Source organism: Schistocerca americana, chromosome 1 (assembly GCF_021461395.2).
Source record: "Schistocerca americana isolate TAMUIC-IGC-003095 chromosome 1, iqSchAmer2.1, whole genome shotgun sequence".
Lineage (NCBI taxonomy): Eukaryota > Metazoa > Arthropoda > Insecta > Orthoptera > Acrididae > Schistocerca > Schistocerca americana.
The window spans coordinates 1,036,976,376-1,036,994,496 of record NC_060119.1 but is presented as its reverse complement, the minus strand read 5'-3'; positions in this window follow the sequence as shown (position 1 = coordinate 1,036,994,496).

The window sequence follows — 18,121 nt, the reverse complement described above, 5'->3', positions numbered from 1 at the left end:
TGTGCTTCAAATACTACAAGAGGCATCCGCCACAGAGACACAACCACTCGCCTGATGCCTCTCTGTTATGAGTAACACCATCCAGATGGCGCTCTCAATCCTGAACCCCTTACTGCCTCTGCATCACGTCTATCTGCATGTTGTGCTAGTCCACCGATAGTGCTCCCAGTTGCCTAAGAGAGTGCTGTTGTCCGCGGACAACAGCGCTTCTGCCGTGTACTGGTGGAAGATCACTATGTCCTGGACACACTCACACTGATCCGAACTAGCAGTTAGACTTGTTCAGTGCCTGCAGTCGGCTCACTGCAGTTCCTGCAAGTCTACATTCCGACTTCGCGGTTGCTATCTATGGAGAACTAGACCTATTAACAAAGAGTGTCAGCAAATTACATTCAGTCATAGTGAAAATGCCATAGACTGCCAAGAGACAGTGAAGTTATTTAGATTTCATTTTATTAGATTTATTATATCAAGTATCATTCATCAAATTATACCAAAGTTGAATACCACATTGTATCACAAAACTAATTAAACACCCCGCCGAACAGGCCATGAAGACCAAAAGTTACCGACCAGCCGCCATATCATGCTCAGGTCAAAGGTGTCACTGGATGCAGATGTGGAGGGGCATGCGGTCAGCACATCGCTCTCCCGGCCGTATGTCGGCTTACGAGACCGGAGCCACAACTTTTCAATCAAATAGCTCCTCAGTTTGCCTCACACGGACTGAATGCACCCTGTTTGCCTACAAAGCTCGGCATACTAAGTACTCACCCATCCAAGTACTAGCCCAGCCCGACAGCGCTTAACACCGGTGATCTGACGGGAACCGGTGTTACCACTGTGTCAAGGCCACTGGCAAATTGTATCATACTTCTTCATAAATGATAACTGTGTTGTCACATTCCTGTTTTAGTTCCTCCCAATCAAGCAAGTATTAAAATTGGCAGTTATAGCGTGCAATCTACCACCTTTAAAGAACTGTAGCAATAAAACCACTTTTCTGCTACCGTGGTGTTTGGACTGAATTAACAGATGCATTCAGTGTCAAAATACACAACAGTACTTTTATACCCATTGGGCAGATACAGCATCAGGACTGCAACAAATGCGTTCACTCCCTTTGTCAGAAGAGTTTGTAACACTTATATCGATTAGAAGAAGGTTTATATGATGTAACTGTGTATCTGCAATTATGGAGTGTGTATTTTTCGTTAGTTAAAGTCACTGATTTGTAACAGGAAATTTAGAGTTTTGTAATATATATATATATATATATATATATATATATATATATATATATATATATGAAAAAAAGCAAAATGGTTTGTTAAAATAACACATTTTTATAATATATATATATGTTTATAAAAAAGACACTGTTTATTGAAAGCTAGTTCATGCTTAGGACACTTGTATTTATAAAATATAAAAGATGTAGGGAAGTCCCTCCGCAACGGAAGTGGCATGGCCCGATGTAAAAGGTGGTTTTGGCGGTCGAACTGGGCGGCTCCTTGGTGTGAACGGTACGCAGTAAGTGACTAGCCGTAGCACGGTACACTTCGACGGTACTAACAGAGGCAATTGGAAGCTGCTGTGCAAGGGAATTTTGCCTCGAATGTGGATCTGCCTGTCATTTGGTATTCTTGATAAAAAGGAATGGCTCAAATATGTTGAAAATCCGACGCCAAGAAGAGATTTTATAGAGCATTCGAACATCAAGAGCGGTGAGTACAGATAGCCGCCATGTCGCTTGCCACCAAAACTTCGCTTCTGCTTTACTAACTTAATACATCCAGCTATGTATATGGGCATGGACCAGTTAATGTGGATATAATAACAATCCAAATGCTATAAATCTGTGTCGGGAACCATATCTTCTATCCTGATCACGAACCTATGTAGGGTCCTCTCCTAAGTGTTACTAAAACCGAGTATCCTGTTTTAAATGAACAATTCTTGTATTCGAGTGTATCAAAGTGGTCTTTCCTTCTTTGTGAAACGTAAAAGCAGTAGCAAAAGTAAAAATTAAAACCACAAAAGTGAAGCTAGATAGGATTTTGCTAAAGTTATTCCGGGGGTAATATAGTCCCTCATTCGGATCTCTGGGCGGGGACTACTCAAGAGGACATCGTTATCAGGAGAAAGAAAACTGACGTTCTACGGATCGGAGCGTGGAATGTCAGATCCCTTAATCGGGCGGGTAGGTTAGAAAATTTAAAAAGGGAAATGGATAGTTTAAAGTTAGATATAGTGGGAATTAGTGAAATTCGTTGACAGGAGGAACACGACTTAGGTCAGGTGAATACAGGGTTATAAATACTAAATCAAATAGGGGTAATGCAGGAGTAGGTTTAATAATGAATAAAAAAATAGGAATGCGCGTAAGCTACTACAAACAGCATAGTGAACGCATTATTGTGGCCAAGATAGACACGAAGCCCACGCCTACAACAGTAGTATAAGTTTATATGCCAACTAGCTCTGCAGATGACGAAGAAATTGATGAAATGCATGATGAGATAAAAGAAATTACTCAGGTAGTGACGGGAGACGAAAATTTAATAGCCATGGGTGACTGGAATTCGAGAGTAGGAAAAGGGAGAGAAGGAAACATAGTAGGTGCATATGGATTGGGAGTAAGAAATGAAAGAGGAAGCCGTCTGGTAGAATTTTGCACAGAGCATAACTTAATCATAGCTAACACTTGGTTCAAGAATCATAAAAGAAGGTTGTATACATGAAATAATCCTGGAGATACTAGAAGGTATCAGATAGATTATATAATGGTAAGACAGAGATTTAGGAACCAGGTTTAAATTGTAAGAAATTTCCAGGGGCAGATGTGGACTCTGATCACAATCTATTGGTTATGAAATGTAGATTAAAACTGAAGAAACTCCAAAAAGGTGGGAGTTTAAGGAGATGGGACCTGGATGAACTAACTAAACTAGAGGTTGTACAGAGTTTCAGTAAGAGCATAAGGGAACAACTAACACCAATGGGGGAAAGAAATACAGTAGAAGAAGACTGGGTAGCTCTGAGGGATAAAGTAGTGAAGGCAGCAGAGGATCAAGTAGGTAAAAAGACGAGGGCTAGTAGAAATCCTTGGGTAACAGAAGAAATATTGAATGTAATTGATGAAAGGAGAAAATGTAAAAATGCAGTAAATCAAGCGGGCAACAAGAAATAGAAACGTCTCAAAAATGAGATCGACAGGAAGTGCAAAATGGCTGAGCAGGCATGGCTAGACGACAAATGTAAGGATGTAGGGGCTGATCTCACTGGGGGGTAAGATAGATACTGCGTACAGGAAAATTAAAGAGACCTTTGAAAAAAAGAGAACCACTTGTATCAATATCAAGAGCTCATATGGAAACCCAGTTCTAAACAAAAAAGGGAATGCAGAATGGTGGCAGGAGTATATAGAAGGTCTATACAAGAGCGATGTACTTGAGGACAATATTATAGAAATGGAAGAGGATGTAGATGAAGATGAATGGGAGATACGATACTGCGTGAAGAGTTTGACAGAGCACTGAAATACCTGAGTCGAAACAAGGCCCCAGGAGTAGACAACTTTCCATTAGAACTACTGACGGCCTTGGGAGAGCCAGTCCTGACAAAACTCTACCATTTGGTGCGCAATATGTATGAGACAGGCGAAATACCCTCAGACTTCAAGAGGAATATAATAATTCCAATTCCAATGAGAGCAGGTGTTGGCAGATGTGAAATTTACCGAACTATCAGTTTAATAAGTCACAGCTGCAAAATACTAACTTCAATTCCTTACAGACGAATGGAAAAACTGGTAAAAGCCGACCTCGGGGAAGATCAGTTTGGATTCCGTAGAAATACTGGAACACGTGAGGCAATGCTGACCTTACGTCTTATCTTAGAAGAAAGATTAAGGAAAGGCAAACCTACGTTTCTAGCATTTGTAGACTTAGAGAAATCTTTTGACAATGTTGACGGGAATACTCTATTTCAAATTCTGAAGGTAGCAGGGGTAAATACAGGGAGTGAAAGGAAATTTACAATTTGTACAGAAACCAGATGGCAGTTATAAGAGTCAAGGGACATGAAAGGGAAGCAGTGGTTGGGAAGGGAGTGAGACAGGGTTGTAACCTCTCCCCGATGTTATTCAATCTGTATATTGAGCAAGCAGTAAAGGAAACAAAAGAATAATTCGGAGTAGGTATCAAAATCCATGGAGAAGAAATAAAAACTTTGAGGTTCGCCGATGAAATTGTAATTCTGTCAGAGACAGCAAGGGACTTGGAAGAGCAGTTGAACGGAATGGACAGTGTCTTGAAAGGAGGATATAAGATGAACATCAACAAAAGCAAAACGAGGGTAATGGAATGTAGTCGAATTAAGTCGTGTTATGCTGAGCGAATTAGATTAGGAAATAAGACACTTAAAGTAGTAAAGGAGTTTTGCTATTTGGGGAGCAAACCAACTGACGATGGTCGAAGTAGAGAGGATATAAAATGTAGACTGGCAATGGCAAGGCAAGCGTGTCTGAAGAAGCGAAATTTGTTAACATCGAGTATAGATTTAAGTGTCAGGAAGTCGTTTCTGAAAGTATTTGTATGGAGTGTAGCCACGTATGGAAGTGAAACATGGATGTTAAATAGTATGAACAAGAAGAGAATAGAAGCTTTTGAAATGTGGTGCTACAGAAAAATGCTGAAGATTAGATGGGTAGATCACATAACTAATGAGGAGGTATTGAATAGAATTGGGGAGAAGAGGATTTTGTGGCACAACTTGACAAGAAGAAGGGACCGGTTGGTAGGACATGTTCTGAGGCATCAAGGGATCACAAATTTAGCATTGGAGGGCAGCGTGGAGGGTAAAAATCGTAGAGGGAGACCAATAGATGAATACACTAAGCGGATTCAGAAGGATGTATGTTGCAGTATGACTGGGAGATGAAGAAGCTTGTACAGGATAGAGCAGCATGGAGAGCTGCATCTAACCAGTCACAGGACTGAAGACCACAACAACAACTACTCTTAGTTTATTTCAAAATAGAATTTTGTAGAAATACAGTGCCAGATTGTGTAAATGTTATTGTCTAAAATGCCTGCTTCACAGGTGGTAAACAAGACAAATAAGTTACGCTCATTTTAAAAATAGTCGTGTTTTGATTTATATCGTGAATGGTTCCTCCATCGAAGTTAATTGAGCTCAGTGTTGAATCATAGAGTTTGACTAGTGACATTATACTAGTTTATGGGTCTGATCATGTTCCGCACATATTAGAAGTATTACTGGACTATCACGGCTGTTTAGGAAAACTGATATAGGAGTATAAACAGGGTATTCATGATATTATTTATGTTTATTTGTTTTCTTCACTCCAGTTAAGATAGAAGCCCCTCATGTACAATTTTAGTTCTGCACTTTCTGTAGTAGCATTTCAGTATTAGTTTAAGTAATGGTCTTGAGTGCAGTTGTTATTAGAATGAGCTTGGTACAAATTTGCTTTCTATAACAACTGGTGTGTGTGTTATTGATAACTGCTGCTACACACAGCTCAGAGTGCCCTGTGTCAATTTGTATCCTGTGCGCTATTCAAAGGGAAATATCAATGAAAATAACTTTAATAACCAATGTTCAATGTTCATGAACATATATTTACAAGTTAATGTGTCTAATTTGGCTAGCGACCGTTCATTTTTTTATTGACATACTGTTTTTTGCCATTTTCGAAGATTCGCAAGGTTAAAGTCCGTTTAGTTTTTCTGCTAACTTCACCATATTTAAAACTGTAGTCTGATACCTTCACGCATTAGACACATGCAAGGTAAAAAAATCAAAATCCTCTCAGAGGATAACATAAGCTTGTTTCACAGTATGCTTGTGCATAATACGTGGCAAGTTAGCGTTATAAGTGGCTTTTCCAGTGACAGGTCCTAGGTTCGGCTGTTAGGGAAGAGTGACATACAAGCTAGTGTTATAAATTCCAGCGCAGGTTTAAAAAAATAGAATATTACAAATATGATCCTAGCGCCTATCAAAGTAGTCCCCTAGGCTGCCTATAAACAACTGCCAATGTGGGAAATTTTCAACTGCGATTCTTCGATTCTTGTAAGCTCATTTGTCACAGCCCGTTTGATGTCTGCGATATCTTGAAGAAGCTTTCCTTTCAGTCGTCTTTTGTCTACCGGGAACAACAAAAAAGGCAAGGAGAGAGTTCAGACGAATATGGTGGAAATGGAATGGCAATAACTGAATATCCCGCCAGATGCGTGGTAACAGATAAAGCAGTATGGGGTCTTGCATTGCCATGCAGTAAGAAGCCGTCCTCAGAATGCCACAAATCGGGGTAGCGAGGTCGAACTGCTTGTCCCAAACATTTCAAGACTTCGCTGTAAAGAGTTTGGTTCTCTGTTTGACCTAGAGGAACATACTCATGATAAACTAATCCTTTACTATCAAAGAATGCGATCAACATTGCCTTTTTTCTCGAAGGTTGACGTTTTAGTTTTTTCGAGGCTGGTGACCCAGGACTCCACCATTTAGCACTTTGAAGCATCGTGTGAGGTCATAATGGTAGCACCAACTCTCATCCCCAGCAATAATCTCTGACAGAAATGTGGGATCACGTGTAGCTCTATCCAGTAGTTCAGCAGAAATTCTTCGTCTTTCCTCTTTCTAATCCTCTCTTAGTGTATGTGGGACGAATTTTGTATTACGTTTCCCTAAATCTTCGAGTAAAATCTTGTGAAACATATCACGATTCAAATTAAGTGCTTCTGATACCGCACGCACTGTTACATGATGGTCTTCGTGCAACAACTGTGTTACACGCTGCAAATTTGCATCGGTATGTGCTGTAGACGTGTGACCAGCTCTGGAATCGTCTTACACTGAATATCTGCCTTCGATAAACCTTTTGCGCCACTCGGAAACATGACTTCTTGAAAGTGTCTCGCCTGCATATACTTGCTTAATCATTGTCCACGTTTCACTAGGGGCTTTCCTCAGCTTAACGCAGAACTTAATGTTCACTCTTTGCATATAAATCGGCATTCATTGTGTCACCGTAACCAAAGCGCCAAGAACCCAAACAGTGTGTTGCTATGCACAGCTTTGCCATCTAGTGAGTTTGTGCAGAAACTTGGCCAAGGTCATTTCAAGGACGCACACATACCATGCAACATAAAAACAGCATTTGTTCCTCATTACTACTGCAAACGCAGAAATTAAAAAAAGAAAAAAAATTATCCTGGAAATTTTGGGACAAATGGAGTACTTGGACTGGCGTTGTATTTTCAGGAAAAAGCTAAAGGTTCATTTGTCTTTCACGTTTGCAGCACATAACATTGTGTCTCCCTTGAATAGACGGATGCTTTCTGATTTACCCTCGGCGGACTGTCACAGCGACGGTGGCGGGCGACAGTCTGTCCCTGTCTCACGTGACTCCTTCGCATTTTAATCCGAACGAGCCGCGCTACCCAGATCGAGCGGAGCCTAGGAGCTCGCCCTAATTAATACTGCTCGGCGGCGTTAAGTGATGTATGGATCAGGGGTGCCGAAGTCCGGCCGTGGAAAGAATTAATGTAAGAGCCTTGCTGCGTCATCGCTTGTGGGGAAAAAAAGAGAAAGACTGCCCGCACCAGTGCATATTAATTTACTGCCAGCTACGCACGATAGAGAAAAGGGCCGTAATTACGTTTTCCACAGGATCCCGTGAGGGGCAGGAAGTAACAAAAAATATGTTTTCGCTCTACTGACACCTCCTGATGACACCATCTTCGCTCCTTAAGCAGTCAATACCCGATTAATAGAGTCCTTCCATGGGCTGACTACATCGAAAAAGGTCCTCCATCAGATGGCTACCATAGTTATTCACAAATTCCTTTGTGTTATTCAGATAAAACAGTAAACACCCATTTACTAGACTGATCGATTGCATTCGCTCTGTCCTTTTCATTAAAACATATCAAAATGAAACAAGGAAGTAGAGCAAAATCTTTAAATCGTGGGGTTTTCTTGCAAGAGTTGGACGTAACAATGGTGTTTGCATGCGTTTTAGAATAATCGGTAGTTTGTGGGGCGCTCAACTCCGCGGTTACCAGCGTCAGAATAATCTATCAAAGTAAGATGTCAATACTCTGCCGAAAATTTTGCCATGGAATAATTCATGCTTATCAGCGGTCTGGGGACTTCTGTAATCTCCTTAGCAGTTGTAGTGTGCAAACAAAAGACTGTATGGACTGTATACGGTGTCTAATGGATTAAACCTTATTCCATTTTCATGTAATTCTTCTAGTTAGTGATTGACAGCAACAGAAAGGACTTCATCTCTGAACAAGGCGACAAATGATGGGAGCTGCCATTATTTTTACCGTGGCTGCTGTCAAGTAATTCAATGGCAGTTCTTGGCTGGTTTTATTAGTTTCCAGTACACTGAGCACGGTGGCACAATGTTTGTGTGGCCTGATTAATTCCACCTGGTTCTGATCCCTTTCTGTCCATCTAAATTTGGGTTTTCCGAGGTTTCTGTAAATAAACTGAAGATGAATCTCGGAATGATTCATTCTAAGGATCGTGACTGATTTTCCGCACTATCCTTGCCCTATCTGCGCGTGTGCTCCGTTCTCTCGTTGCATTGTTGTCATTGCCCGGACATTAAACAATAATATCCTTTCCTTTTCTTTCTTGTAAAACGATAAAACAGTTTTTGTTTAGTTATTGGAGAGTTTCAATTTGTACGTTGTGTATGAATTTCGATTTTTTTAACAACAGACCCGTGGATTTTATAGTGCTACTAACAATGTACTTTCCATTTTTGATTCCAGCCTGTCGTCTAAAATAAATATCTCTTCTCCTGGTGCAAGATTAATCCCAGGTTTTATCCATCTCTCTGTATCTGTTTAATTTTACTGTTTGCTCTTGCAGGGGAAAACAGCTTTGAATGAAGGACTGTCTTTGAAAAAGCGTCAGATTCTTAATATGAAGTGCATAGTTGTAAACCCCCTCTCAATATCATTCCAGCATGTTCTCCTGATACATTGTGATTGCGTGATTAGCTACGACTCTTTTTCCTACATTTGCCTAAATTTTTACGTCTTTTCTCTCACGGTTGAAATATAGCTCATCGACATTTGCTACCTTTTGTCCACTATTATCAAGTAAACCTTTCTCGATCGCTTTCATATTTGAGTTACTGGAGGCAGCTGGATCAGAAATAGGTTACCATTAACTTCTGTACGACCCCTTCAACCCTCTAGGGGAACTTTATTAATGACGCGTCACAACATCTTTACTTATCATCAGTTACCGTTTAACATGAAATAATCATTAAAATTTTCTAAAACTGTTCCTCCCCATGAGCTTTTTAATACTCCCTCTACCTAAAAAAAACCGTAAATGTTGCCTGTTATGGTCCAGTACATCGTCAGTACTTAGCATATTCACTACTAGATGAAAACGACACACCTCGTTTGGTCTTTATTCATTTGTTTTCTAAGTGGAAAAAATGCGCAACTGATCATCTCATTTGTGTACGCCTAACATATTCTGAGTATGCTCTTATAAACTACATCTTGTGTTTTGCTTTCATGTGCAAAGACGAGTAAGTTTTGTGATTGTCCAACACGCGAAAACATTACGTATAGTTGCCTGTGGGAGAAGCACTTTATTTTACATTCGCTCCGAACATTGCTTTATTGTAAGCTAATCTTACCGGAGCCTTTTAAGGCCGAATCAGGAATTCGTGGTATGAATAGCGACTTGCCTTTTTCCAGTTAATACTTCAGCTTTTATGAAGTTTGTGGTGTCACCGCCAGACACCACACTTGCTAGGTGGTAGATTAAATCGCCCGCGGTCCATTTAGTACATGTCGGACCCGCGTGTCGCCACTGTGTAATCGCAGACCTAGCGCCACCACAAGGCAGGTCTCGTGATACGAACAAGCACTCGCCCCAGTTGTACGGACGACCTAGCTAGCGACTAGATGTACGAAGCCTTTCTCTCTCATTAGCCGAGAGACAGAATAGCCTTCAGCTAAGTTAATGGCTACGAACTAGCAAGGCGCCATTAGCCTTACAGTGATTGTAATTAAAGTCTCCTGTGTATAGTCAAGAGCGATGTACCACAATGATTGATTAAAGATAAGTATTAATCCAGCTACGTACTTTTCTTCATAGCATTAATTACGTAGCCTGTTCCAGTACTTCACGCCCGTCTGCGTTAGTCTAGCGTGCATTTTCAGCCATCTCGATCTACAAGGTGTTGGCCCAGCTGCCGACACATCAATGTTTAGAAGCTGTTTTGGGAGAGCATACCGAGAACAATGAGTAAATTTAAGAATTCTTGCTGGTATTTTCGTTCTGTCGTTGCAGCTACAAAAACTGTGTGATTTATTCATCAGACGCGTTACGCTTTATTGAGATAAAGCTTCATCAGTTGTCTCTAATAACGTTATTCACATTTCGATTCGCTCTAAGATCGAAAAACAATTCATTTACAATATGTTGGTTTTTACTTACGGTGATTTCTGCTTAATTTCTCGCCCACATCGGGAAATGCCGTCTACTAGCATATCGTTGATGTTTTTCTCCTTTAGACACTGATAGTTGTAGTCCAATTTTTAGGTGGTCTGCAGAACCATCCTTTTCTTTACATTTTACAAAGCACATTTTTTCGCACAACTCCGTTTGTTTTATAATTCTAAGTGTGTATTGTGGTTTGTGTTTTGCCAACGTAACATTGCCATTAGTTTGTCTTTGACCTATATTCTTTTTTTATTTATTTTAGTCTACTGTATGTTTGCAACCCTATTTAATTATGGTGCTGTGTATTTGTATACTGTGTAGGGGTAGTGAAGTAATATATATATATATATATATATATATATATATATATATATATATTACTTCACTACCCCTACACAGTATATAAATACACACACACACACACACACACACACACACAGATATATATATATATATATATATATATATATATATATATATATATTTGTTGCGGTAAGTCATTGTATCCCACTTTTTTGCAGTAGTGCTGATTGTATGTTTGGTGTGCTTTGATTAGTTTTTTTTTTATCAGCTGTCTCTTTATTTTCCTGTTTAGTTTGTCTACCATTGTGTGCTGTGTGCTGTGTAAAACATAAAATGATCCATAGTTCTGGAGCAAGTATCAGTGTCTATGGAAGATATACTACGAAAGGCATTTCCCGATATAGACGAGAAATCAAGTGTAAATCACCGTAAGTAAAAACCAACATATAGTTAAGGAATTGTTTTTTGACCTTAAGGCAAAACGTAATATAAATAATTTAATTATAGACCACTGATGATGCTTTACCTCATAAAGCGAAATGAACCTGGTAAAAAAACACGCATTTTTTGTAGTTGCAACGACAGAATGAAAATACCCTCAAGAATTGTGAAGCAACTACGGACAATATGGCCACACAAATGGAGAAATTTAAGTACTCCTTTGTAGTGTTAACACTTTTCTGTGGTTTATTATTGTATCAATGACTTTTGGTATTTTTTATACCCTGGCATCATATTCTGCATTCACTGACTTTTTAGTCGAGCTTCGTCATTTTTTTCTCTCTTAAACTGTACGCTCATATAAACAGTAATCGTTTACGTTGATTCTGTCTATGAGCGAATACATCTATCAGCGAATACACTTTTTCAGTGAGTTGTTCTTCTATCTTTAAGACATTGTACAACTCGTCGTTGAAGATGATTTTGCTGGAGTACGGATTTATGTCATAAGTTCCGTGTCTTATTTATGTAGCAGAGCATTCGAGAATGTGCTGGAACATTCGATATAAGTCGTTAACGTCCTGGAATATCCATAAAAGCTCGAGAATTTTAAAGTAGAATCCCAGATTTTATCCTTAGAAAAGTACATTGATGTGGAAGAGAGACGACATCGTCGCGACCACCACGAAGTGATGAAGATCACGTCGCTCATATCTCCATAAACATAACAGTAAATACCGCGCAACTACTTTAGCGCACAACAAAGGAAGCAAGGGTAGCACCAGACACAACACTCTGTGGTTGCCGGCAGGTGGTTTTCGCGAAGCATCAACTTCACCCACAACACTTCTACGACGAATACGAGTCGTCAGACAAATCTTGCACTTGTCGTAGAAAATAGTCTGATATCACTGATCCAGATTCCACGTCGCTTATACCCTTGTCCGTATCTTTATGGTATGAACATAGTGGAGGTTTATTTGAAGGGATTCATTGATGAGGGGTACCATTCTGCAGTTATTAACGGGCCAATTGCATTAATTTATATAACCCCTCAAAAATAAACAATTTTTTTTTAAAAAACACGTATTTGGACTGAAGATACTTGTGTTGAACATTTAACAAAATCCCTTCCTATTAGTAGTCCTGCAAATATCTTCAGTCCATCTACGTGCTCTCTAAACTTTTTGTTGATTCTTCAAGGGTTATTCTTGCAAGTGTAGTAAGCCTCAACTTTGTCTTCAGTTTCCCGTGTCATTTTAGTGTATTGTTAAGTTTTGACAAAATATACTACACTGACAGAAAAAAAGAATCGCAACACCAAGTAGAAGTTTTGCAACATGACGAAAGTTGGTAGGCGTGTTTCTACATAAAGTTAGTAGATGTGTTTCTACATCTGAAAGATGATGTCTGTTCAGATTTCAAAAACTAAGGCAGAAGAGTGGCACTATTAGTGCCACTATAAGCTCCAAATCAAGTACGCTTTAAATGCAGTCTGCAACGGTCGGAGTGTTATTCACCTTTTAGACCCAATATGATGACTATGCCAGTCAAGAATATCTTTAAGGTGACAAAGACATCATAATGAACACCTCGCTGAGTTTTAACGACTTCGTGTAATAGGACTACGAGAAGCTGGATATTCTTTTTGCGATACTGCAGGAAGACTCGGCAGGAATTTAGCCACTGTACATGATTGTTGGTAGTGGTGGTCACGAGAATGTACAGTCGCAAGAAGGCCGCGATCCGGATTATCACGTGGCACTACCGACTGGGAAGACCATCATGGTCGGCGTATGGTTCTGGCGCATCGTACTGCATTCTGCATCTGCAACAGCAATTTGAGCAGCTGTTGCCACCACAGTAAACAACGAACTATTACAGATCGGTTACTTCAAGGCAGTTCCGAGCCAGGAGCAAAGAATTGGTTATTTCTGAAACCTATAAGTCAAGTAATGTAAGCTGGTGAGAAACCAGATAAAACATTGCTGAACAGACGGAAAACTATTTGCAATATTTTTTTGTCTCTGAGGACTAACGCATATGGAAAGGGATCATGGAATTATAATTTGAACTTTAATTTAGTATTTATGGATGCGTTTAAAACACTGTGACTTATAGGGTTCTAAAACTAAATGAACATTTCATTACTGTCTTAAAGAACAAAGAAATTCCTAATTCACTACTTGTTAGTGGTGCTCCAGTTATACACAGTCTTCCAAAATCTTTTCATTCCCTCCTCATTACCCAGGTATCCTTTTAACTTTCTAAGATCCTCCATTTTCTTTATATCAGTTGGAAGATTACTGAAGTGCACTCTTTTTTCTGGCATCGTAATGGTGCTGGGTGCAGTTCGGAGCCGGCCGGGGGGGTCGAGCGGTTCTAGGCGTTACAGTCTGGAACCGTGCGACTTCTACCGTCGCAGATTCGAATCCTGCCTCGGGCATGGATGTGTGTGATGTCCTAAGGTTAGTTAGGTTTAAGTAGTTCTAAGTTATAGGGAACCGATGACCTCAGAAGTTAAGTCCCATAGTGCTCAGAGCCATTTTGCAGTTCGGTAATCTGAATGTGCGACGTACAAGCCCATTAATCAATCGACTAGTCTTGACGACACCGAAATGATGAGTTAGAAAATGGTTCTATTATGTTACTTGAAATGATGCTTTCTCACCTTGATATGCCCCTCTACCGTGGAATTCTTGAATAAGGGAGGCCAGCAGGTTAAATAAGAAACAATATCATTACGGCCTAGAACGTTGACTGGGAATCCATTTTCCTTGGATACATTTTAGTAATCATTGGCACATAGTTCGTCACTGTGTGTACCATGTCACATTTCCTTACCTCTCTCCTGATAGACAGCTATCTGTCACGAGGAAGGAAGGAAAGAAATACATCTCAGTCGGAAGTACTGGTTTATAGAATGAAACCTGTCTTTGACTAGTGCAAGAAGCATTCTCACATTAGTATTATTCCAGTTTTGAGCAGAACATCCATCCGAGAATATGTACAAATGTTTAGCATTTCTAGCACTATCTTTAATATAGTTATTCAGAAATGAACATATCACATCAGGTCTTTATGTTATTAATGGAATTCGAGTTACCAACAGCTGATTCCGATAACAAGCTCTAGTGGTAAAACACTGTTACGATGATAAACACCATCAGTCAGTAATTTACGGAGAGTCAAAACCGAAGCAAATATTTCCGATCCTCTCATGGACATTGTACACAGCACTCTTGCGACTGTTCTATCAATAATGTTTCTACCCTTCGGCTTTCATTTAGTCACATAAAACGGAATTATAGAAATGAGTGACTTAAAGTATTTTAAAAATTTATTGGTTCCCTCGTCCACCGTCTTATGACAGAACTTCTCCAGAGCGTATTAAACACTAGATCGATTCTTTCACTCCAGCAATCCTGCTGGGACTCACGATTCTCCGTCATTAATACTCACCTCTAATATCAATGGCGCAGACGGATCCATATTTTTCTCGGCGAGTATTCGATATTTGGTGGCACTATACGCGATACGGTTTCCACAGACACACGCATTGGATCTAAAGCCGTTGACTATCACTTTCGAATTCAGATAAATGGCTCCCCTGCCCGTGGTACAGCGTCTAAAAGAACCTAATTCTTCAAAGTTCAGTAAATAAAATTTTCGTAAGAATTCTATAAGTACGGCTATTTTCGTAAAATATATTTTCCTGATCAGATTTGAACACTCTGCGAGTTTCACACTCTTAGACCACACGTATGTGCGTAGTCTTATTTAATTCCGTCATATTCGCAACATTTAGATTCACACCGAACAGAAAAGTTAGTCATCTACAGGAGACATCACGTTAGTACCGTAACACTATCTCTGGCCTCAGTTCGGCGAGGAATAGAGTCTACAAATGTCTTTAGGTACGCCATACGCAGGTGAACGTCCAACACTGTTGAGAAGCTCTCACAGAGCTACCAAATCGCGCACATTTGACTGCTGTTTTCCGTTTGCCTTTGCAAATAATTCTAGAGATTTCCTATCGGATTAGGATCAGCTGATTAAGCGAGACGATCGAGCTGCAATCCGATGTCTGAACGTGCAGTAATATGAACTCGGCTTTTGTCATCTTCGAAGCAGGACGCATCCATTGCGTATTCGTTTTTTTTGGATTTAGAAGGTTGGACAACATTTTGTAGCTTGTTTGCTGTACGGGCACACCAGTGTGACTCTGGTGGTATGACGTTCTGCTGCCTGTCACCTTTCCTTATCAGAGTGAAAGCTATACTCACCTGCTGCACAGCTGTCGTTGGACCCCAAACACGCCGGACTTCTTCTCGCGGCAGATGTTTGGTAGCCTAATTGGAAACTTCATTTAGTAACAATACGAGAGTGGGAGAATTACAGAACATGATAGGCTGTAATGAGATAAATTAGGCATATATTTTTCAGTAAGACACGAGAATTGGAGGTAGCCCTGTTACAAGTCTTGTAAGATATAGTCCCTAATCTGAGAGATTTAGCACGAAGCCACTTTGCTGGAGTAGTACATGGAGTAAGACATGAAATCACATTTTAAAAAAGAAAAGCCTGTTATAGTAAAGGATAATAGTCCTGTCCCTATAGAGACCGAGGAATGCTCTAATTGAGGCCGAATTACGAAACCAAGCGGTGAACGGCGCGGTAGCAACTAACGTGACAGCTGGAAGTTTCCGAACTCGAACCATCCTAACCCATACGGACCACCCTAACACAAGGCTGCTCACAAGATAATAAGAGACACCACTTGCATCCCAAAAGAGTGGCAACCTCCGCAGTGCTACTGTTAGCGGTACGAAGGTGTCTGCGATCAGCAACTGAAAAGATTCCGGACCTTGGCAGTCGGTCCTGTTTGTAAACTCGTGCACTGAATTGTAGTGCGTATCCGCAGTTGACAAATAAGGTCCCCGTAGCCAACGTGATTAGGGGCATGGCAGGTGCAGCCTCCCTCCGATGGTGGCCGGGTCTCTTGGATTCTCGGGTTGGGACTCCTGTTTGAGCGCGAATTCTCCGAACTAGGGAGAACTGGTAGTCCTAGGCCACCGTGTGGCTTCAGCTAATATTCAGATGTAAAGGTCTGCAGTTGTAAAGAAAATTCACATTTTGAGCATTTTCTGCATTAAAGAAATGGAGAATATGAAAATTACTCTTCCCCGTCCATTTGATATTTCTCCATGTAGGAGATTCCTCGGTGATTCTAGCCGGCTGGGGAAAAGTTAATCTTATAGCATAAAATGATTGATTTAGTTTAATGAATTGTTTAGTAATATTCCGACAGGTCTCCGACTATTGCCAAAGAGTTCGGAAATCTATAATCACGTCGAATATGTGGTTGAAATTATCAAATTAATTTTCTTTTGATATCTTTCTTTTTGATGTGGACTGCCTGGTACAGCAGTTTTGGTCGCTCCTTGCGTATTGTGAGTCCTCAAAAAGTCTCTGCGCTACAGTATGATAATCGATAATGTTGAAACAAGAATCCCGGTTCATATCGACGGTAGCATGAAAGTGTAGGCTACAAAAATCATCATCAAAACAGCACACTATCACATCCGGTGTGAACTACACCCCTCACACCTTGTGAATTAAAACACCACACAAGTCGTCAGTAAACTCAGTGCCTTGTATCATTTGAAACGACTAAAATCGTGCCTCGTAGGACCATACTACACGCCTACAGGAACTACCCGGTTTTTGTGTCATTTGACGTTTGTATGACATGCAAGACACGTTGTTAGGATTTGCCTACCTGTAAAAACAGTTCGACAACGTCAAATTGCGCAAGGTCTTCGAAATTCTGAGGGAAGCAGGGGTAAGCTGTAGGGAGAGAGAGTAATATACAACATGTACAAGAGCCAAGAGGGAATATGGAAGGCCAAGAAAGAAGTGCTCGATACATAGGTCTTAATTTGAGGAAGAAACTTCTGAGAATGTAATTTTGGAGCACAGCATTGTGTAACATGGACTGTGAGAAAACCAAAACAGCAGAAAATCGATGCATTTGAGATTTGGAGATACAGATGCGTTTTGAGAATTATGTCGGCTGATAAAATAAAGAATGAGGAGGTCCTCTGCAGAATTGGCGAAGATAGGACCGTACGGAAAATACTGAGAAGAAGAAGAAACAGAATGATACATAAGAAGGGACTGTAGAGAGTAAATATTACTGGCGATGACAGAGATTTTAATACAATCGACAAGAAATTGAGTAAACATGGTTTAAGTGCAACTCTGAGATGAAGACGGTAGCGAAAAAGAGAAATTCGTAGTGGGCTACATCAAATCCAGCCAGAAGGGTAATGACTAAAAAGAAACCGTGTTCATCTTCATAAAATTTAAAATGTTTAATATCGATAAAAAATATTTTTTAAATATTGCACTTGGAGCCAAATATAGATTGATAGGGAAATGGAATATGGTTGTAAAACAGCAAATAATTATGAAAATTTGGAGATAAACCATATTTTATGTGCACAAAATATAATTCTGAGATTGTTCTTTGTTTGAACTTAAGATATTACCCTCCCACACATCACTATTAAAATTTTCTGTCTCTGCACAAGTTCTGAAAGCTTCAAGAGGCACAAAAGCTTCAAGAGGCACAAGGTATACAAAACAAAAACTTTTTACTTATCTTCATTTTCTCTTGTTTTTGGCTCCAAGTCTTGCGTCTAGGGGTACATTCTTGCGGCTTAAATTTTGATTTAACGTTGTGGGCTCCTGATGACTAAATAACTGATGAATATTTGCCTGTATATTTTGCCTGCATATTCCTTGAATTTTATTCTTTGTCGATTTTTCAATATCACACCGTTTTTACAATTTC